The sequence below is a fragment of the Myxocyprinus asiaticus genome, chromosome 23, assembly GCF_019703515.2.
Source record: "Myxocyprinus asiaticus isolate MX2 ecotype Aquarium Trade chromosome 23, UBuf_Myxa_2, whole genome shotgun sequence".
Classification (NCBI taxonomy): Eukaryota; Metazoa; Chordata; class Actinopteri; order Cypriniformes; family Catostomidae; genus Myxocyprinus; species Myxocyprinus asiaticus.
The window spans coordinates 31,750,527-31,774,232 of NC_059366.1; positions in this window are offsets into that span (position 1 = coordinate 31,750,527).

Consider the following 23,706-nt stretch of genomic DNA (forward strand, 5'->3'; position numbering starts at 1 on the left):
CGATTATGAGGTAAAGCTAACCGATTGAGGGGGCGCACATCAAATATATCACCTCAACGTCCTGAAATTATGGAGGGAGGCGGTCCCTGTGACGTTGGCCACGGTAGTTCTGGAGAGGGCAGAGCTCGGGCTGGAGGTGAATACAAAACACAATCATTTCACCCCGGTCACTTGTGGAGACCACCTCCCACCATATCAACTCGCAGAGGTTGCCAAGTTGCAACAGGAGTTTCCAGACGTGTTTTCCCATCTACCGGGTCATATGAACCTCATCCAGCACCACATCGAGACCGAGCCGGGGGTGGTGGTACGTAGCCGTCCCTACCGATTGCCCGAGCACAAAAAGAAAATTGTCTGGGAAGAATTGGATGCAATGCTTGATATGGGGTAATAGAGAATCCCACAGCGATTGGTCCAGTCTGGTTGTTCTAGTTCCTAAGAGTGATGGGTCTGTACGGTTCTGTGTGGATTATAGAAAAGTCAATGCGGTGTCTAAATTTGACGCATACGAGTTGCTCGATCGGTTGGGCACTGCTTGATTTTATTCGACACTGGATTTGACAAAGGGTTATTGGCAGATCCCCTTGACACAAATTTCCCGTGGAAAAAAACAGCCTTCTCTACACCATTTGAGTTACACCAATTTGTGACACTTCTGTTTGGTTTGTTTGCGGTCCTGCATATGTTTCAGCGTCTCATGGACTGAATCCTCAGACCGCATTCACCATATGCCGCTGCCTATTTAGATGACAGCATAATTTACAGTAATGATTGGCAGTGGCACATGCAGCATCTGAGAGCGGTTCTGAGATCGCTGCGATGAGCGGGACTCACGGCAAACCCCAAGAAGTGCGCGATTGGGCGGGTGGAGGTACGGTATCTGGGGTTCCACTTGGGCCATGGGCAGGTGCGTCCCCAACTTGACAAGACTGTGGCGATTGCAACCTGCCCGAGGCCCAAGACCAAAAAGGGGGTGAGACAGTTCCTGGAGCTGGCTGGCTATTATGGAGATTCGTGCCTAATTATTCGGATGTCACCAGCCCACTGACTGATCTCACTAAAAAGGGAGCTCCGGACCCAGTCCAGTGGACGGAACAGTGTCAACAGGCGTTCACGCAGGTTAAAGCCGCACTTTGCAGGGGGCCACTTTTACATTCACCCGATTTCTCTCTCCCTTTTGTCTTGTAGACGGACGCTTCAAACAGAGGGCTGGGGGACATACTCTCACAGGTGGTGGAGGGGGAGGAGCGCCCAGTGCTGTACATTAGCCGCAAGCTCTCGCTGAGGGAGACTAAGTACAGCACCATAGAAAAGGAGTGTCTTGCCATCAAGTGGCCGGTCCTCACTCTCCGGTACTACCTGTTGGGGTGGGCCTTCACCCTCTGCTCGGATCACGGCCCACTCCAATGGCTTCACCGCATGAAAGATACCAACGCGTGGATCACCCGTTGGTATCTGGCTCTTCAGCCATTTAAGTTCAAGGTGGTCCACAGACTGGGAGCGCAGGATGTCTCCCCGGCCTGAGTCGGGCGGTAGGGATATGTGGCAGCGAGGGCGTGGTCAAGTGTCCATCCGGAAAGCGGTAAGGGCGCTTGCACCTGAGCTAGATTATGTTTAACACCTGTCACTAATTCCAGTGAGCATGGGGAGAGCGGCATATAAGCAGCCACGCGACCAGCAGAGAGAGAGAGAGAGTCTGGCGCAAGGAAGGCCACGGTGCTCCTGAAGCTGTTGTGTTTAATCTGTTGTGTTTGTGAAGCTGATGTGTCTAAGTAACTATGTGCCTGTGAAATGTGTTTAAGAGTCTACGTGCCTGTGAAGCTGATGAGTTTGTGAAGTTGTAAAGCATTGAAGTGGCTGATTAAAAGTCTTACCTGAGCCTGGAAAACCCACTTCCCTGTGTTCTCCTTCCCTTCTGGTGTGAAGTTGTGTTACAAACATGTACACTACTCGTTACTTGGGAAAAGCAATTTGATTACAGTTATTTGTAATATGTTACTGCCAACACTGAATATAAATATATATTTTATTTTTATTTTATTTGATTATTTGTCTAATTATGTGCTTGAAGAAGATAAATTGCGTCACAGCAAATCAGACATCTGATTTAAAGTTTTTCTCAGTCTGCTATCTCTGCGTGAGTCAGTTTTAAAACCTCTCAAAGATATTCTGAAATGTGAGAGAATCAAATAAATTTTGTCCGAAATACCTCATACCCCTGTGGGGAGATTATCCTCACATTAAATTACCTTTCAAGCTTTGAGAGTCTCTTTAAAACGTTCGGTCCATGGAACCATCTTTGCTGACATTCTCGCTTCAATGAAGGAGTTTGCATTTGCACGCAAAATTTGGGTGGAGAGATTTTCTGTCTTCACAGCGCAGGAAAGTTTAGGATCTAAATTCTTAAGTATTCAAATTAAGTATTCAAATCAGTAAATAACAATTGGATTGGATAAAGTTTCAATCATGTCAACTCTGATTCTGGATTGACAGTTGAAAGCTACAGTCCGTGAGAGCTAAATCAGAGTTTATGAACACAGAGTATTAGCAAATTCATCATAGGACAATATGGGAATGTTACCTGAAGGCAACTGGAGATGCACACCTATTTACTATAATGATGAATTGAACATTTGAATTTCAGTACATGCATTTCACTCCAGGTCAAACATTGGAGATGGCAGATTTTGGATTATGCTACATGTACACCTCTGATAGTGTAATCCTGTAGCAAAGGGCTTCATTAGAACATTGTGATGGGACCAGTTTTGTGCATTTTGGGATGTTTTCATGTGTGTATCAGAGTTTGGATAACGGCTTATATATTTTTCGTCCAGTACATCACAGTTGGATTCATTTCCTTCCTCACTATGTCTCTCTCTTCCACATTTCCACTTTCTGTCTCTCCTTCTAAATCTCTTATTCATCTTCCCCCCTGTGTCTGTGTGTGTAGGCATGGCTGTTGCATTCTCTTTGTTGGTTATGCTCATGATGTTCTCTCTCTTAAGCAAGACAATTGGACAGGATTTACGCAAGCTCCTCTTGCTATTAATTAGTGAGCTAATTTATTTTGGATAGGGGAGGAATAACAGACCTTCCACTTCAGGTGAGATTTACTGCACTTACTTGCTATGTGACATGCTTGCTATGTGTTTCTGAATGAAATCCAGGTCCAGCTTTCAGCTTTCTGGGCCTGCTGGAACAGAGAAGGAATTAACGCAAATTGTTTTTAAATCAAGTGTTCCTAAATCAAAGAATGGGTCATTTTTCATTGAGCCCAGGTGTAAAAGTACAGAACGTGAAGAATCTTCATATTCAACCGTACACACAAGGTTTGGCCCATTGTAACTGCTGTGCTAAGACCAGATAACTCACAAAGCAGACAAATTAAACCACACATGGAAAGTTAGGAATTATAGTAATCCTTGGAAAATGCCCATGGGAAGTTTCATTTGCAAAACTTGATTTAAATGGAGAGCTAAATGAAAACTCATCTAAACGTGTTCATTTAATCCTGTGAATCACAACGGTAAGGGTATATAAATGTCTGCTTATCGTGCTCCTCTGGCAATTCTTCTATCCTCCCTCTGCCACACAAAATCAACCTTTATTTCTATTCATTTCTATAATGTATTAAATATTATAAAATCTTTATTAATCAAGTAGTCCGGGGGGGGGTTAGAGCTCAAGTTTCATTCTCAAGCCAGCCATCTGGGTAGCAAGCCAGATCTGTTTACTTTTATTTCACTCAAGGACTAAATGAAAATGTGAACTCATGCAATAGATATTTCTGAAGCTTTGATTCTCGGCAGGATTCCAATCAGATGTTTATATGTGTTTGCGACAGCCAATGTTTGCTGTGATCTGCAGGGTGCATTACAGTATAACTGAAATGTCAGCATTATGTCTTACTTCATAATGAGAAGGAGAGTTCTTAATGTTCTTTCCCAAAACTCATCGCTGTTCTCTCTCTCTCTCTCTCTGTTCTTTTCAGAAGATAACAGTACTAAATATTGTTATGCCTCACTCTCTGTGGTCTCTTGGATGTTCCTTTTCTGAAGCAGCATGGAAGATATGGCATATAAAAGATGTTGCACTCTCCAAGTGTAGCATCACAGCAGGGAGAATGTGCTTCTGGAAGCACCTGAATCCCACACAATAAAACAGAAGAACGAAGAGGATGATTTGTTTTCCTCTTATATGATTTCTATCAGGATTTCTGCAGGGATCTGTCCAGAGCTTACACATTTTCTGGTTAGTATGATTCATGCTAACAGTGCCATCAATAACAAAGTCAAAGAAACATACAAAGGTAGCAAACATTCACCTGAAGCAATTGCAGTGATTACATTTTCTTTTAGATCTCTGTGTGTGTGTGTGTGTGTCCAGGTATTCCCTACGCTGTGGGGACTAAATGTCCCCACAAGGATAGTAAAACCCGAATTTTTTGACATTGTGGGGACAATCAGTCAGTCCCCATGAAGAAAACATATTGGTTACTGATGTAAGCTCTGTTCCCTGATGGAGAGAATGAGATGTTGTGTCGATGTAGTGACACTAGGGGTTCAATCTTGAGAGCCCCAATTACCTTTGCTTAAAATAGAAAAGGACAATGAAAATTGGCGAGTGGAATTTGCATGCCAATCTCTGCCCTGGACATACGGGTATAAAAGGAGATGGCGTGCATCACCAATGCAGATTTATGCTGAGGAGCCGATAGAGAGTCCCGGCCATGTCAGAGGCCAGTTTTGCACCGCAGCAGGAGGGACACAATGTCTCGTTCCCTCCATCAGGGAACAGAGGTTACATCAGTAACCAATATGTTCCCTGTCTGTCACTCACTCGACATTGTGTCGATTTAGTGACACTAGGGGTTCCTATAGGAAACGCCGCAGGTGCTGAACCGTGTCACGAGGCATGGAAGAGTGGACATGGGCAAGCTGCTGCATGCCTCGCAGCGAGCGCTCAACCACATCATGACCTTCCAGCGAGTTAGGTATGGTGTCTCCCTAGTCCCATTAAGGGGGGAGGAGGCACTTACCCAAGTAGGCTACTGGCGGTGCCTTTCTTAATTTGCTGTTAAGCAATCTCCCGCTGAGCACTTACTAGAACAGCGCTGGGAAGTGCTCTTCCCTCTCCAGGAAGGAGAGCAATACGGAGACCACATCCTACCGGAGGGAGGTTAACATGTGGAGCATACCTCATATGGACTTACCAAAGGGGAAGTACACATGTGGAATGATACCACAGGAGGACCCTATCTACAGAGTGGGTACACAGCACAGTGGCCGAAACAGTGAAAGCTCTGACGAGGGGAAACACAGGTTTCACCTAAGGGGGAAACCGAACAGTGGAAACACATCATATGGGATTACCAAGGGGGAATCACCATGCATGGAGCATTGAGCCCGAGCACACGGGCTCACCTGAAAAGGGGAATACCACGAGTACTGGGCCTGGTGGTGTTACTCCTCCGCCGAGTTCATCACCAAACATTGCTAAGGAATTAATGAGGCATCCGGAGTTTACCGGTATGGGGAGCTGTTGTGGACAAAAAAAAGCACACATTATCCAATGGATCGATTATCTGGAGTCATCGGAAAGGGAATTATCCGCTAATCCGCTCACGACCAAAATAGATGTGGAAAAAATTTAGGAAAAACTGGAAGATTTGGAAAATAGGAGCCGAAGAAACAACATACAGATTGTTGGAATTCCTGAGCATGAAGAAGGCAGAGATATGGTGAAATTCCTAGACGAGCTCTTCCCGAGTCTGCTCGACAAAACAGGCCATAAACTGGAAATCGAGTGAGCTCACAGAGTCCTGGCTCGCAGATCTGCTGAGGAAAACAGGCCCCGATCAATTCTGGCCAAATTTTTTAGATCACCCGATAAAAATCTCGTGTTGTGCGAGGCGAGGAGCAAAGGAAAGCTTTCTTGGAAGAACCACAATATTTTCTTTTTCCCGGACTTTGCGAATTCGACAGGAGAGAAACGCGATCGATTCAAGGAATGTAAGAAACTGTTACATCAATGGAAGATCGCTTTTGCACTGATGTTTCCGGCCAAACTGAGAATAGAAATGAAGGATGGCTGCAGGGTATTTACATGTCCCAAACAAGCACTGTCCTTCATAAATACATTGGAGCGAGTGAGCCTTTTGATGTTTCTCATGTGAGTGGATTGACTCGCTGAACATACACTCGATGGACAGAGGAAGCTGGGTGCCATTTTCATTTCTGTTTGTGTTGATTCCGCCTAGCGGCTGGAGTTTGTTTTGTGGAATAACACTGCTTCGAGACAGTTGTGGATGAATCTGTCCGTTCCTTGTGCTTATGCCTCCTGTTGGCTGGAGTCTGTTTTGTGGAGTATTTCTGAGGGACATTGGAATGATTACGTCATCTGCTGCACTCATAAACAGCCGGCTCACTGAACACTTGTTTGTCTGTCCGAGGTAACTGAATGGCTTTATATCAGTTGGAACTTGTTTTGTGGAGGAACACACCTTCGAGACAGTTCTGTGAATGAATCTACACGTTCTTTGTGTTTATTCTGCCTATTGGCTGGGGTTTGTTTTACAAAGTATTTTCTGTTATGTAGTTTTGCCTTACAAAATTTGTGCATAAGCACCAGACTTGAGCAATCTGATGGCAAAGTTGTCACGGGGGCTCTCATAGGCGTACATGGACCTTTTGAGTTTAGAGGGATTGACACCGGTTTTATTAACGGGGTTAATGCGCACCTTTTTTTTTTTTTTTTTGCAGGGGGGAGTTCGGGGTTTGATTGTTGCACTAATGTTGGCATGTGGTCTGTATAATCTTGTTTTTGACACACAATTTATTTTGTCTATTATATAAAAATGTCAAATGTTAATATGAGTGGGTTATCTTTCTCCACATGGAATGTGAATGGGTTGGGGCACCCCATAAAAATAAGGAAGGTTATTTCTTTTCTTAAGCATAAGAAATGTGATATAATGTTTCTTCAAGAAACACATCTTTCCTCACAGGAAACTGAAAAATTTGGGAAGATATGGGTTGAACATATTTTCTTTAGTGCTGGCTCAAGTAAGAGCAGGGGAGTCATTACATTGATAAGCAAACATCTACAATTCAAATTAGAGAGAATAGTTATAGTTTTAGCAGAAATTATGGGGCAAAGGTTGGTTTTGGCTAATATTTTCACGCCTAACATTGATGATCAGGGCTTTGTTATTGATCTTGAAGGGATGTTGCAAGCTGCTGGCATCCCTCATGATATAATATTGGGAGGAGACTTTAATATTTTTATGGACTCAGTCCTTGATCATAGTGAAGCAAAAGTGTGTAAGCCCCCTAGAGCAACACTGACGCTTCACAGGATGTGTAAAAATCTTAGTCTTGCAGATATTTGGAGACTTTTGAACCCATCTGGTAGGGACTATAATTTTTTTTCATCAGTCCATAAGATTTATTCTAGAATAGATTTTTTTTTAATATACTGTATATATCTAAGTCCCTCATTTCATCTGTTGTGGATTGCTCAATTGGAAACATCTTAGTCTCAGATCACGCCCTGGTGAGATTAGAAGTGTTGCCACATACGGAGAAAAAGAAATCATATAGTTGCCGCTTTAATGTATCCCTTTTGCAAAATCCTGATTTCCAACAAACGTTAAAGACTGAAATCAATGTTTATGTGGAGACCAATTGGTCCTCAGAATCTTCTGTGGGTGTGGCTTGGGAGGCAATTAAGGTGGTTCTTAGGGGTCGGATCATACAGTATGCCTCATTTACCAAAAAATGCAAAGCACGAGAACTCGTGGAGTTGGAAGGGAATATTAAAAGTGCAGAGGCAGAGCTGAAGCGCCGAATGTCATCTGATGGCCTCAGAGAATTGACCTGATTGAAATACAGATATAATACTATTTTGTCGTGGAAAGTGGAGTTTTGGAAAGCTTCCCCCAACCATGACACAAGCCCGGATCAGTCTGATTCTTAAAAAGGACAAAGATCCAAGCGAGTGTAAAAGTTACCGTCCAATTTCCCTGATCCAGCTAGATGTAAAAATTTTGGCAAAAATTCTGGCTAACCGATTAAGTAAATTTATGACACCTCTTATACATATAGATCAGGTGGGGTTTATTCTGGGCCATAGCTCTTCTGATAACATTGGGTGTTTCATCAATATTATGTGGTCAATAGCGAATGATCAGTCTCCGGTCACTGCCATCTCACTTGACGCCGAAAAGGCGTTTTATATGGTAAAATGGGATTATCTTTTTAAGATTTTGGAAATGTATGGGTTCGGGAGTACATTTATTGGTTGGATTAAGTTACTTTATAGACACACTGTAGCAGCGGTACAAACAAATGGATTAATTTCAGATTATTTTACTCTGGATGGGGCACTCGAAAGGGTTGCCTTCTTAACCCATTATTGTTCTGTCTTGCCCTGGAACCATTAGCAGCCGCGATAAGAAAGGAGGATGATTTTCCAGGGGTGATGGAGGGAGGTTTGGTGCATAAGCTTCTGCTTTATGCAGATGATATTTTATTAATGTCTCTGACCCTACTAGATCAATGCCTTGCCTCCACAGAATTATTCATTCCTTTTCTCAGGATACAAAGTCAATTGGTCTAATCCGAAGCTTTGGCTCTGATAGCGTACTGTCCAGTAACGGCCTTCAAGCCGGGGCCTTCCAGTGGCCCAAACAGGGCATTAAGTATTTGGGAATTTTATTCCCAGCAAATATGTCTGATTTAGTCAGAGTTCATTTTGATCCCTTAATAATCATTTATTTATGATTGGGAAGGTCAATGAAATTAAAATGAATTGTATTCCAAAATGCAACTACCTGTTACAGTCTCTCCCTGTAGATGTCCCCCTGTCTTATTTCAAGCAATTTGATAGCATAGCGAAGTCCTTCATTTGGAATGGTAAGCGTCCCAGGTTAAATTTCAATAAATTACATAGGCCGATTGACAGAGGTGGGTTAGTCCTCCCAAGATTTTGTTTTATTATTATGCATTCGGTCTCAGACATTTGGCTCATTGGTCGCTTCCACCTGAGAGAGCCCCTCTCTAGTTTTGTACTGAAAAGGGGTTATAGTGGGGGTTTCAAGTTAAAAGTGATTGACACATTATATACAGGTTGTTTGTTTCTTTGTGTTAACTTATGAATTAATATAAATGTTAATTGCAAAAAAGAGAATGTGAAATGACAGAATAATAGTAAAAAAATAAATAAAATAAAATAAAAAATATTTATATATATATATATATATATATATATATATATATATATATATATATATATATATATATATAAAAGTGCTATACAAAAAAAGATGACCTGACTTGACTTGTTCACTTGCCATTATAATGGTTGCAGTGAATGTCAGTACAAAAACAGAAAAAAAAAAAAGGATTCCAGATAATATAAACAAACAGAAACACAAACAATAAAAGTGCCGGAGAAGAAAAGACGAGTCCAGGAGAGGGAGACAGGGAGGAGGGCTGTTTTTTGGATACATTTGTTTTATGTGTGGATGCGACACAGCATTGGAATGCATCAGACCAGAATACAGTTCTCCAGGGTTCGGCCGTAACACAGGAATGTTTCGGAGCATAGCTGCAGTCATCCGTTAGTGCAGCGAACCCCTCCTGCCTCCCCCTGTCTACATTAGCTGCTACTTATTGCACTGGCATTAACAGAAAACTGGAGAACACAGCTAGTAAATTACTTTGCTTTCAGTTATTTTCTGTTCCATATTTCAGCCCAAGGCATGTTAAGTAAACACCGGGGGGGGGGGGGGTCTTAAATCGACCCCAGTAGCTGAGAGCCTCGGTGCAGTTGAGCTTGTAAGAGTTTATATGGCAGTGCTGCATACTGTCACTTTTATGAGTGTCTGTAGTCCATGAATTCTGCTCTAATGTAAACCCATAAACTCCCAGCACTCACGATAGAGAGAACAGGAAAAAAAGTAGAATGAAAAAGTCTATATATAGGATATAGGATATATGCACTTATTGAGTTGCAAATAAAAAAAAATTAAAAATTAAATTTTTTAGGGAAGAACAACAACGATAAGAAAGAGTGTGTTTACATGTACAATCTTACATGGATTATGCTTAACCCTTGTGTGGTGTTCATACTTTTGTTATTCATCAAATGTAAGCAGGTCTGATGGACCTACAACATTAGTGGGTTTTTATAACAATACCATGACAATTTATGTAAAAATACTAAATACTTAGAGGCTGATTTAAATAAATTACAAGCAATATGGACAGAATACATGGCTGGTTGTGGGGCTGGCTGCTGATGGGCTGGTCCTGGGGCCGGCTGAGGGTCAATTTCATCTTTTTCTTCTAACTCACTGTCGGACTCAGAATTGTTCCTCAAATGTATTTATATTTATTCAAAATTAATCATCTTCATCCACTGATGCTCCTTATACAGTGTGCACTCAGTGAAGATCTGATTCACTGATTCTGATACTAGCAAGTAATTGCGTTTGCATAGTTGAATGACAAGCACGACTTAGAGGTTCCATTATATTTTTACACCACTGATGGTTAGGTTTAGGGTTGGGGTTTGGGGGTAGAGGTAACAGAATATGGCACTGCATCAAATTTCAGTAAGCATAGACTGTGTTTGACTCAAGAAAAGTCAACTCTGCTCTTTCTGATTTCACTGAGATCAGTCTGCAAACTCAAAACATTGGTTGAGCCAGTGTTGTTGTGTTGGGCTGATTGGGATGCTCAAACAAGCAGAGGATTGTTCTGATAGCAGGACAGAGAGCTACAAATGGGAAAATGGCTTACTTAGAGTTGATTTTGCATATTAAGCAGCATTTCACTCTTTGAGTACAGGACAATAAGCATCCCGTACAGGACATCTAAATTTCGGCAAAAATACAGGCCTAATAATATGGTACAGTTGGTAACCCTACTCTGCATGTAAACACGTTAATAGAATTTAAAAAACAGACAAAGCACATGTTCTGAGGGCAATTTTATATCTGCTGCCTCTGATATTTAATTGTGGATGAGGAAACATTAGGAAAGTAATCTGATCACAGGTCAGGGCTTTTGGGCTACAGCCCCCCGTTACTGTGGACATTCCCATTGTAAAGCTGCTCAAACTTCCACTCAATTGCACAATAATCATCCCTCAAATATTTACTAATCTTTCTCAGATTAACCGCAAAGCAATTCTTCTCTCTTTCTTTTCCGCCGTCCCTCTTTCTAGTCAGACCAGATGGAATGCCTGAAACTCGGCTATAGCTTAATAAATTCACTCCTCATACATTTGGACATGAAACTTAAAACCCGCAGAGTGGCCTTCGGGAAAGGACACCATACGTGCTGCGACAGCTCTACAATTATATCTGTGGAAAGAAAAAATAAAGAGCTCTGTGTGGAAGAATATCCATGAACACTACAAGTTCAAAGCACTTTATTGTCTATGATTGCAGGCAGACTGATTGCATTAGAACAAGAAAGAAATATTAACATATATGATCTATTGCAATGTGTATATGTGTGTGGATAAGCTGGTATTTTGGACATCATGGTACAAACTTTATTAGGATCAGGTGGTGCTTTTTAGAATAAACTAGAACCAAAGAAAAAATAAATAATAATTATGTGAAGGTCCTATGGTGTAATAAACAGAAATGAAGAATCACAGCTATCTTTGATGATGCTTTACACATACTGGCAATAATATCCACTACACCCCACTGTCTCTTTCTCTTTCTCTTTCTCTCTCTCACTCTCTCTCTCTCACTCTCTCTCTCTCTCTCTCTCTCTCTCTTCAAACAAATGCCGCTCTGCTCCTGTGTCATTAATCAGCGTTTCTGAGTTTAAAGTTAAATGCCACTTTCCTCAGATAACTGATACTGATCGCTTAGTGCACATTGGGCCTGTTTACACTGGCACAGCTGATGGATCCTGTGCAGCCAATGCACCTGCACACACAAAATACACTGACAAAGTACTCTCATGTACATCATTAAAGTTGTTTTACACACTGAGTATGTGCGTGTGCGTGTGTTTGTGTGTGTATGTGTGTGTTCACTCCCTGACATCACTCTGGCTACTGGCTGAGCCCTTACAGATGGGACTGATTACTGTACACAGTCTCCACAGGTAGAACATACTGTACATCGAACTCCAGCAGAACATGCACACATACACTCATATGTACTGAATGCACTACATCACACTGAAGAACACATATATTATATGCACTTCATCAAACTTTAAAGCATGCCAGAACACATACACATACATCGATATTTTCATTGTGCTCTCTCCTTTAAAGAAAGAATAAAAACAAAAAACAAAGGCATTTCTTTAAGGGGGAGAGTAAGTCTTGCGGTTAGAGTTAGTCTTATAGTAATTAGGTTTATGTAGAAATAATATAAAAACAAAACCATGGTATGTGCCCTTTTAGATAGATAGGTATATATAATCTGTTTGCGTCAGTAGCTGAATGATTAGTTTTTACAAATTTTTAAAGCACAACAAAACCACACCAAGCTCCCCATTTCTCATCTGGTAACTGAGTGCATCCAAACAGCATGATTTACAAGCACTGTTATTGGCAGCACTATAATCATTTATTATTCTCTACATCTGTGCCAAGATTGATTGATTGATAAAGTAAAATTAACAAACATGTTTATATTGTTACTGATATTTCAAAATGAGTATTTATTGAATTCAAGCAATGTGCTTTACATTTCATTATTTTATAGAAAAATACATTTAAAAATATAATTTTCTGACTATTATTTCATTAGGCTTTATATGGTTAAGCTTTATTCTTTGTATAAAACATAACAAAAATGTTTATTATACTATTCATTGCTACAACTGCATGTTTGCCCTACATTACAAATTTAACTTGGTTGGGGAAAAGATAATATTGATATTTTACTTTGTGTGGTTTGTGTGTCAAAAGTACTGATTAAACTAGATACAAAACGCTTGTTGAGACAAACTATAATGTTGGTCTGACAAAACCTTGTATGAAAGTTTAAAATGCTTGAAGTTAGAAATTTTACAGGTTTAACAGTAAGAAAGAAAGAAAGAAAGAAAGAAAGGAGAGAGTACTTTAAAGCAGATTAAATGTGCTGTAAGCGATTTTTTCATGGAAAAAATATTTTAAAAATATTAATAAAATAAGTGTCCTGAGATATCTCACTGGTCTCTGTGACAGTTGTTGACTTTGTCAACAGCAAACAAAAATGTGTCCGCAGACCACGGACATTGACACTTTTCACCTGTCAATCATTTTGTTCGTTCTTATAGTGTTGTATTTGAAGTGGATCATTGAGGCTGTGATTCATAATATTTGTCAGTTGAGGGTGCACGTCGCCATATCACGTCGCCATTAGTGCTGTCGCCATGTCGAGAAGACGTTGTTTTCTTCACTGCAAAAGCAAAACCTCTTTGTTTGGACTTCCAAAGGCAGACGAATTGAAGAATCAGTGGTTAAAATTAATTTGACCACTATTCCTCAGCAGTACAACCACAACCAACCACAACCAATGCCAGATTTTCAAGATGGTTACTCCTGAAAGATGGTGCAGTTCCCACTTTGTTGGGACAATCTGGCGCTTCAGGATCACAACCTGTAAGTATGCTTGATTATTTGTGGATTTATCTGCTACCGAGAGTTCAAATGCATTTTGAGTTTTGTGTTGTAGTTACGGTGTACACCCAGTGCACAGCTGTAGGCCTCTGCTAACCTGATAGCTAATGTTATTGTGTTGAAATAGTTTTGCTAATCAGCTGTGGGCCCACTTTTACCTACAATTGTGTAGAATTATGCAGATTGTTTGTCGTTCTTACTATCATGAATAGTGATCAAGTGTGGGGATGGATTTATTTTTACAAATGGTAATTTTACATCTGCAATCCAAGGTAGTGCTCGGCTAACTTGTTATGTAACATTATTGTTTTGGTAAGGGTTTACTATTCAGCTGTGGGCCGGCTTTTACCTAAAATTGTGTAACCTTAAATTGTCAACCTTAAGAGTCTTATATAATTATATAATTACAAGCTGTAATGTTACGGCCGCTATCCACGGGAGTCCACGGTTAACTTGCTCACTAACTCTCTAATACCCCCGGTAATGTCCAACAGGGAGTAAGCCTCTGTTCTCCGTTCATATCTCTGGCGAAAAAAAGTTCGGCTACACCCATTCCAGCAAAAGATGTACTGCGTGTCTTTTACTTGAAGCTTTGTTAGATTCACAATAATCAACAGTGTACTTGTAAGAAAGCTACAAAATTAAAACTTACCACTGTGAAACGTCTTAATCAAGTCATGCTTGTGAAGGTGATCTGCCGACTCTCCGAGAAGCAGCCACTGTACCGCCCGCAGACAGAGCGAGGAAACGGCCTCCCGTCATCACCCAAGCTTCGAGGAACTGAGTCGGAGTCAAACGATGAACGAACACACATTCGACCCACGTCCTCATGCGACTCAAGTAAGAGGTTTACGTCTGGGCAGAGATAGATTAAATAGTGTGTTGTTCTTGTGTATCAAGGTTATTGCTTGTACAGTTTATGGACCGCCGAGACTGCTCATTGCTGCTAATAATACTCAAGGTATTCCTGTAATGTACTGTTACCATGAATGTGATTTGCCGTGTTGTTGTCCAACCACGTTGGTTTGTTTGTGCATATCTGCCATTGCGGGTGAGACAGGCACACTAAGTTTATCCATTAAAGAACCAACGACCACGGCGGACGGATTATGAGCCATTCAACGCGTCTCTGAGTAATAAACTAACAGTTCCCTTCTCTTCCACGATTGCTAAAAACGGCTTCGGTGCCGTCACTCTGCTCTCTCTCTCTCTCTCATACTAACCGCACACACACACACACATGACCCCTCACAAACATACCCACACACACATTTGGCGAACAGATAACTTGGCGATTGAGTCCAGCTTTGTCCCTAAGTTATTGTACCAGCAGAGACATGCGTTAAACAGTCAGATGCCATTAACGTCATGGTTACTGGTGTAACCTCCGTTCCCTGATGGAGGGAACGAGACATTGGTGTCGATGTAGTGACACTAGGGGTCACTCTTGGGAGCCCGAGACACCTCTGGTCTTTGATAAAAGGCCAATGAAAATTGGCGAGTGGTATTTGCATGCCACTCCCCCAAACATACGGGTATAAAAGGAGCTGGTATGCAACCACTCATTCAGGTTTTACGCTGAGGAGCCGATATAAGGTCAGGCCATTTCAGCGGGTAGTTCAGCGTTGTGGCAGGAGGGACCAACGTCTCGTTCCCTCCATCAGGGAACGGAGGTTACACCAGTAACCATGACGTTCCCTATCTGTCACTCACTCGACGTTGGTGTCGATGTAGTGACACTAGGGGTCCCTATACAAAACGCCACAAGGCTGAACTGTGTTACGTGAACTGGCGGTGTGTGGTGGGCAGACTTGCTGTGTGCCTCATAGCCAGTGCACCAGGTCGACACGTAACCTCCCCCAACACAGTTATGAGTGTCGAACGGTCCTTTTTGGGGACAAGTCGACTACCCAGAGATAGAGACAGGCTTAACCCAGTCGTGGCCTCTTTCCCCTTCTCTTTTTCCACTCCCTAAAAAAGAAGGGGGATTATCCGACTGGGCCACCAGGTCTAGTCGGGGGGTGTCCCTCCCAAGTGCTACCACTGCCGTGCTGTCTGTCCAAACTAGCACGTGCTTGCCTTGGATCAACGGCCGGAACCTCCACAGGGCGAGCAGAATTGCCAGTAACTCAAGGCAGTTGATGTGCCAACGCAGCCGCGGACCCGTCTAGAGGCCGGCGGCTGCGTGCCCGTTGCCAACAGTGCCCCAGCCCATTTTGGAGGCATCTGTTGTGACCACGACGCGCCTGGAGACCAGTTCTAGCGGAACACCTGCTCGTGGAAACGAGAGGTCGGTCCAAGGGCTGAAAAGACGGTGACAGACCGACGTAATGGCCCGCGGTGTGTCCCGTGGCGCCATGCCCGTCTCGGGACTCGAGTCTGGAGCCAGTGCTGAAGCGGCCTCATATGCATCAACCTGAGCGGGTTGGCCACCGCCGAGGATGCCATATGCCCCAGGAGCCTCTGAAAAAGTTTCAGTGGAACCGCTGTTTTCTGTTTGAACACCTTCAAACAGGCCAGCACCGACTGGGCGCGCTCGTTCGTAAGGTGCGCCGTCAAGGAGACTGAGTCCAACTCCAACCGAGAAAAGAGATGCTCTGAACCGGGAGGATCTTGCTCTTTTCCCAGCTGACCCGAAGCCCTAGTCGGCTGAGGTGTGAGAGCACCAGGTCCCTGTGTGCGCATAACACGTCTCGAGAGTGAGCTAAGATTAGCCAGTCGTCGAGATAGTTGAGAAGGTGAATGCCCACCTCCCTTAACGGGGCAAGGGCAGCCTCTGCGATCTTCGTAAAGACGCGAGGAAACAGGGACATGCCGAAAGGGAGGACTTTGTACTGATACGCCTGACCCTCGAACGCGAACCGCAGGAAGGGTCTGTGTCGAGGAAGGATCGAGACGTGAAAGTACGCATCCTTCGGGTCTACCGCCGTGAACCAATCTTGATGCCGGACGCTCGCTAGAATGCGTCTTTGCGTCAGCATCTTGAACGGGAGTCTGTGTAAGGCCCGGTTCAGTACTCGCAGGTCCAAGATTGGCCGCAACCCACCGCCTCTTTTCGGTACAATGAAGTAGGGGCTGTAAAACCCCTTCTTCATCTCGGCTGGAGGGACAGGTTCTATCGCGTCCTTCCGTAGGAGGGTAGCGATCTCCACACAAGGTAGCATTGTTTCCGACTTTCACCAAGGTGAAGTGGACACCGCTGGACCTGGGCGGATGCCCGGCGAAGTGAATCACGCAGCCGAGTCAGACGGTCCGGACCAGCCCTCGTGACGGACTGGAAAGCGCAAGCCATGCGTCCAAGTTCCGCGCAAGGGGGACCAAAGGGACAATGTCATCGGACGTACCGGCGGGTGGGGCCTCGCAGCGGGGTGGAGCTTGAGGTGCCACACCACATCGTGGCTGTGCTGAGTCCGAGGACATCGAAGCACTTACCTGGCTCCTTGTGACCACCCCCGGAACAGCCTGGGACGGGGGAGGAAGAGGCCTGTCCTCATGGCCCGTGGAGACTGTCACATCGGTGGCGGATTTGTGCCACCGCTGGGCGCTCAGGGCGGGAGACCGCCGCTGGAGCGCCAACCTGCCAAATGGAGTGGTGGACGGTGGTCGTGATGCCAGCCGTACACACCGGATATGTGACCCAGGGAACAAGGAAACCACTCTTGCGGAGCTCTTGAGTACTGCAGCCACTTAGGCATGCAGCGCAATTAAATGCAAAAGGTAACAAAAAGATGAAGATCTGCTTACCAGCTCCAGAGCAGCGGGTTTCGTTGTCCCTGGGTCGCCCGTCTCAGGGGCACTTCGAAGACCTCCGTGGGTTCTTCGGTGCCGGCTGTGAGACGGGTGGCGTCGGCTTCCTGCGGTGGGCTCCACGCTGGGGCCGGGCCGGAGGGGCGGGCTGCGGCGGAGCCAGTGCAGTCACCGCAGGGGGACGCCCTCGGCGATGAGTAGATGGGGTGCGGGATCTTGAGCCACGCCGGGGCAGGATAAGCCGGCTAGCATCCATCTACTGCTCTACCATCGAGAACTGCTGGGCAAAGTCCTCGACGGTGTCGCCGAATAGGCCCGCCTGGGAAATGGGGGCAGCAAGGAATCGTGTCCTGTCGGCCTCACCCATCTCGACCAGGTTGAGCCAAAGGTGGCGCTCCTGGACCAGTAGTGTGGCCATCGTCCGCCCGAGAGACCGCGCCGTGACCTCCGTCGCTCGGAGAGCGAGGTCGGTCGCCGAGCGCAGTCCCTGCATCAATCCCGGGGCGGAACTACCCTTGTGCAGTTCCTTTAGCGCCTTGGCGGACTTGCAGGAGAGCCATGGCGAGCAGGGCGGAGGCGGCTTGTCCAGCAGCGCCGTAGGCTTTGACCGTCAGAGACAACGTAAACCTACAGGCCTTGGACGGGGGCTTTGGGCACCCACGCCAGGTGGCGACGCTCTGCGGGCATAGGTGCACTGCGAGCGCCTTTATCCACCGGGGGATTGCCGAATAACCCTTGGCCACCCCACCATCGATGGTAGTGAGAGCGGGGAAGCTGAAAAGATCGGGACCGGGCAGTAAAAGGTGCCTCCCACGACCTTGTCAGCTCTTCATGCACTTCCGGGAAGAAAGGAACGGGGCGGGGCGTGGCTTTGAGCGGCGCCGCGAGCCCAGGAACCAATCACAGAGCCACGAGGGTTCAGGGAAGAGCGGTGAAATCCACTTTAACCGATGCTCGCGGCTGTCCGGGAAAGCATGTCGTCATCTCCGCGTCAGCCTGTGACTGGGCGATCGACCCCGAAGGGAGGAGCCCAGCTGAGGCTTCCGACTGGACGAGCCCGCTCTCCGATGCTGCGCTCGAGAGCTCATCTCTTTCGCGGGCTCCGAATAAGAGGTCGAACTCGCCGTGAGACGAGCCGGCAGACTCACCCGGAAGCCCGATCGGGGCAGACGAGCGTGCTGGGGAATGGGAGGTCCGCGGGGGGATACCTGGCGGAGGCGGTCCCATTGGGGTCCCCAAATTGCCCCCAGTGCTAGCTGCGCTGGCCTCAAACCCGTGGGTTAAAGGACCGAGGCAGGAGCCTCTGGGGTGGCTCGTTTTCTTACGAAGGCGAGCCGCGACCGCAACGTTGCCATGGACATATTCTCGCAATGAGAACGTGACCATCCATGAACGCTGTCTCCGCGTGAGCAGTGCCCAGACACGAAAGACAGTGATCGTGACCGTTAGAAGGCGAGAGATAACGAGCACAACCAGGAATAACACACAATCGGAAAAGCATCTTTAAAAAGACGCGTCTTTAAAAAGACGTTCCGTGTGTGCGCTCTTTTAGAGAAATATATACTCTTTAGAGGGGAAAAATGCTCTTTCAGAAAATATACTCTCTAGTTTTTCTGCCGAAGCGCCCAGGGGCGTTCTCTGCAGTGCACCAGTGCAGAGGAGGGAGAAGCCGCTGAAATGCGCCGTCAGATCCAGCAGGTGAATGAACAGTAGTATTCAGCTCAGTGAGCATGACCATTCGGCTCCGAAGAGAAAATCTGAATGAGCGGTTGCATACCAGCTCCTTTTATACCCGTATGTTCGGGGGAGTGGCATGCAAATACCACTCGCCAATTTTCATTGGCCTTTTATCAAAGACCAGAGGTGTCTCGGGCTCCCAAGAGTGACCCCTAGTGTCACTACATTGACACCAACGTCGAGTGAGTGACAGATAGGGAACCAGTCTCTCTACTTACATTCGCGGCCACCTTCTCTGGCCAGAAACCTCGCGTGACGTACACTCCACGAGAGCCACGTCTGCCATTTTGTGCGCTCCACTCCTTACACACACACACACACACACACACACACACACCTTCCTCTCATGTATTATAAGCTTATTTTTTACCATATCTAATCTTGTTACTATTTAGTTTGTAGTTGGAAGTCTGAAGTTTATTGACTGCATTGTATTGATTATTAATTGATATTACTGCATCAATAAACTTTGTTATACTTTAAAGAGAAGTGTTTTTGGTATTGTTCTGCATGCACCTGTGTCAAAGGCTGGTAGGGGACATCAGTGCTCGGTTTCAAGCCTTCATTGTTTACCTTTTGAATGTCAATGGTCTCTGGATGTCGACTTTCCTAAGAGAACAATCCTATAGTGAGACTGCTATACTGTCTGGTTATTAGTCCCTGATTCCAGGGTGGTGCCCCAGCGGTATTAATCCTTATTAATATTATATAGATTTTGATAATTATCTTTGATGATTGTTGATTTAAAGGATTAAAAAGCTAATGCTGATTCTAATCCGTGTCCTATTGATTTTAATAATTAATAATTATCTTTGATAATTATTCATTATTGCTAATAACCAAACCTGCTCCTGAACGAAGTGCCCAACACTTGTAAAAATTCAAATTTGATAAGGAATCAGTTTTCTTGCCTCTAAAACATGGAGTGGGAATAGCATATATAAATTGCAGCAGTGCATTATGCATAATATCATGAATAAGATGAACAATTATTAATGCATAAATTAAACTAGAATGACAAACACAAATCATCTCAAACAGTAAAATCGCTGACAAAAACATTAACTACTCCATCTAGGCTGCACTCGACTACAGTATCTCACAAGAGATGAATAAAATGTGCTCCAGTGTCTTCACTATTGCTGGGATTCATTGCATTGCATTGCAGCTCATTTGCATAAAGTTTTGCTTGACATTTACATGTTTTACTTTCTCCATTGTTAACTGTGTCTCGTGTTGCTGGAAATCACCATTGTTGGGTAAGTTACTCAAAAATATTAATCCACTACAAATTTAAATATTATTTATCTAAAATTGCAATCAGATTACTTTATTAATTACTTTATTAAAAAAAATCATCACATTACTAATTACTTTAAGTTGCTTTCTAAAACACTTTTTTGCTCAACAAATTCAAAATAATGTCTATATTTCCCCCTTGTTCATTGTTGCAGACAACTTATGCACTCAGCATCTTAGATTTCATCCTCACAGTGACTTGTTACGGGGCCACTATTTATGTTTTAAATGTATTCTACATAAATAATACTATTTTAGATTTTAACCCTAGTGAAGCACTTAAAATGCACAGCCACTAATTACACCCAACACCAGAAATTACAAACTGCCATTACAAACTAATGACTTCCACTTTGTCACTGCAAATTGTTATATGTGTAAACACCCTTATACACTATTTCAGATGGTGTAGCCTAGTGGTTAAATGTCTTGGCTGGTGACTAAAAGCTTGTAGGTTTAAACCCAGTAGGGTGTGATCTATTACCTTAGGGCCTTTGAGCCCTGGAGGATTTACTGCTAAAGTACAAATGAGTAGATTAGTCATGACTAATAATTAGTCATGAAGTCAGAAGATGACAGATCTGCAAGATTTCTGAAACACACACATTTCATGATCCTCCATGATCCCTGAAAACAATGTCATAAGCAGTTCCCTTTGATTATAATGTCATGCCATTTTAATAAAATCCATGCAGCAGTGATGTATCTGTAATTTGGTTTCCAATTCTAAAATATCCACCCAACCAAAGAAGGTAGACCAAGAGGTTAGACATACACTGGTGGCCAAAAATTTGGAATAATGTACAGATTTTGCTGTTTCGGAAGGAAATTGGTACTTTAATTCACCGAAGTGGTATTCAATTGATCACAAAGTATAGTCAGGACATTACTGATGTAAAAAACAGCACAATCACTATTTAAAAAAAGTATTTTTTTATTAAATCTAGACAAGCCCCATTTCCAGCAGCCATCACTCCAACACCTTATCCTTGAGTAATCAAATTGCTAATTTGGTTCTAGAAAATCACTTGCCATCATATCAAACACAGTTTAAAGCTATTTGGTTCATTAAATGAAGCTTAACATTGTCTTTGTGTTTGTTTTTGAGTTGCCACAATATGCAATAGACTGGTCAATATTAGGTCAAAAATGGCAAAAAGAAACAGCTTTCTCTAGAAACTCATCAGTCAATCATTGTTTTGAAGAATGAAGGCTATACAATGCTTGAAATTTCATACAAAGGTGTACACTACAGTCTTCAAAGACAAAGGACAACTGGCTCTAACAAGGACAGATAGAGATGTGGAAGGCCAGATGTACAACTAAACAACAGGATAAGTACATCAGAGTCTCTAGTTTGAGAAATAGACGCCTCACATGCTCTCAGCTGACAGCTTCATTGAATTCTACCCACTCAACACCAGTTTCATGTACAACAGTAAAGAGAAGACTCAGGGGTGCAGGCCTTATGGGAGGAATTGCAAAGAAAAAGCCACTTTTGACACAGAAAAACAAAAAGAAAGTGTTAGAGTGGGCAAAGAAACACAGACATTGGACAACAGATAATTGGAAAAGAGAGTTATGGATCTTAACCCCATTGAGCTTTTGTAGGATCAGCTAGAGTGTAAGGTGCTTGAGAAGTGCCCGACAAGACAGTCACATCTATGGCAAGTGCTACAGGAAGCGTGGGGTGAAATGTTACCTGAGTATCTGGACAAACTGACAGCTAGAATGCAAAGGATCTGCATAGCTTTTATTGCTGCACGTGGAGGATTTTTTGATGAGAACACTTTGAAGTAGTTTAAGAAGTTCTGAAAAAAAAAAAAAAAAATTCAAGTTGTAATAGTAATTTTTCATGTTATTAATGTCCTGACTATACATTGTGATCAGTTGAATACCACTTTGGTGAATAAAAGTACCAATTTCTTTCAATAAGAGCAAAATCTGTACATTATTCCAAACTTTTGCCACCAGTGTAGCTTTAGCATTATTTAATAATATCCAATTCTACATGCCATTAAAAGTAAGATGGTAAAACAGTTTAACCTAACATATAGAGTCCAAGAAACAGCAATATACAGTATTCTCAAACTCACTCTCTCACTCTCTTTTTCAAAATATTATCCCTTGTGCTTTTTTTGTATTCATTACTTTAAACTATAGTGTTTAAAAGAACTTAAGAAAACAGAGAGAACGAAGGACTGACTTTTGGAGAGTGTTCCGTGAGAACTTAGCATTCCTGTCTTTTATTCAGAGTGAGGTTGTTAGGGTCTGTGTCTTTCTTTTCTGACGGCTATTAAAAAGATTTTACCCACCTAATGGTTGATGTCTGTCAAAGTAACATCAACTTTGTGAATTATTAGATCATGTCTGTGGAAGACAATATATATCTTTTGGTAGGTGAAGACTTTATTTAGAATAAACGATTTGCCCTTTTTGTCTTTTGGGTGTTATACCAAACCAGTAATTTGCCATTCCTCTATACTGTTTTCTATAATTGTTCAATTCTTCCAAACCTGTCTATAATATATTTTAAGATCTCCTGATGGCATTTTTTTTTTTTTTTTTTTTTTTGAGAACGAGTACTGATACGTCATTTTTGATACCTGTTTTTTTTTTTTTTTTTTCTGTGCTCCATATCAAGTTTATTTCAATTTTAACATCAAAATGGCATTTAAATAAGTGAATTCATTAAAACTATAAATGAAAATTTTACAATTTATTTTAAACATATTATTGTATTATTTTTTTATCAAATGAAGTGCTTATATACAGAACCTTACAGCACTGGAGTTTTCTTTTGTCAAATAAATTGCTGCATAACAGAGCATCACAGATGTTAGATACTGCTTAAGTATAATATAATTACTACTGATTTATTATTATTATTAGTAGTAGTAGTAGTAGTAATAGTAGTAGTATTACAGTGAATATTACATAACTTTACAGTAGTGATATATTTCTAGCATACTTTAGTCCTATAAATTTAGCTTTTATTTTAACAGAGCTTTTATTTTGAAGTGTTTCTGTATTGTTTTGACCAAGGAGCTCAGACATTATGACGGCAGCTTCCCACTCTGGAAAAGCCGGTCGCTATGTGACTCAAAATGATTATTAATCTGCAAAAAGCTGCTATTTAATTAAATATGTACTCTGTATGTGCCTCGTGCTACAATGTGAATATCGGACCCGATACCAGTATCGAGACATCCCTAATATACTGCATATACAGAATATATAAATTTATATAGAAAACTGACTGATGTGGTGCAACAA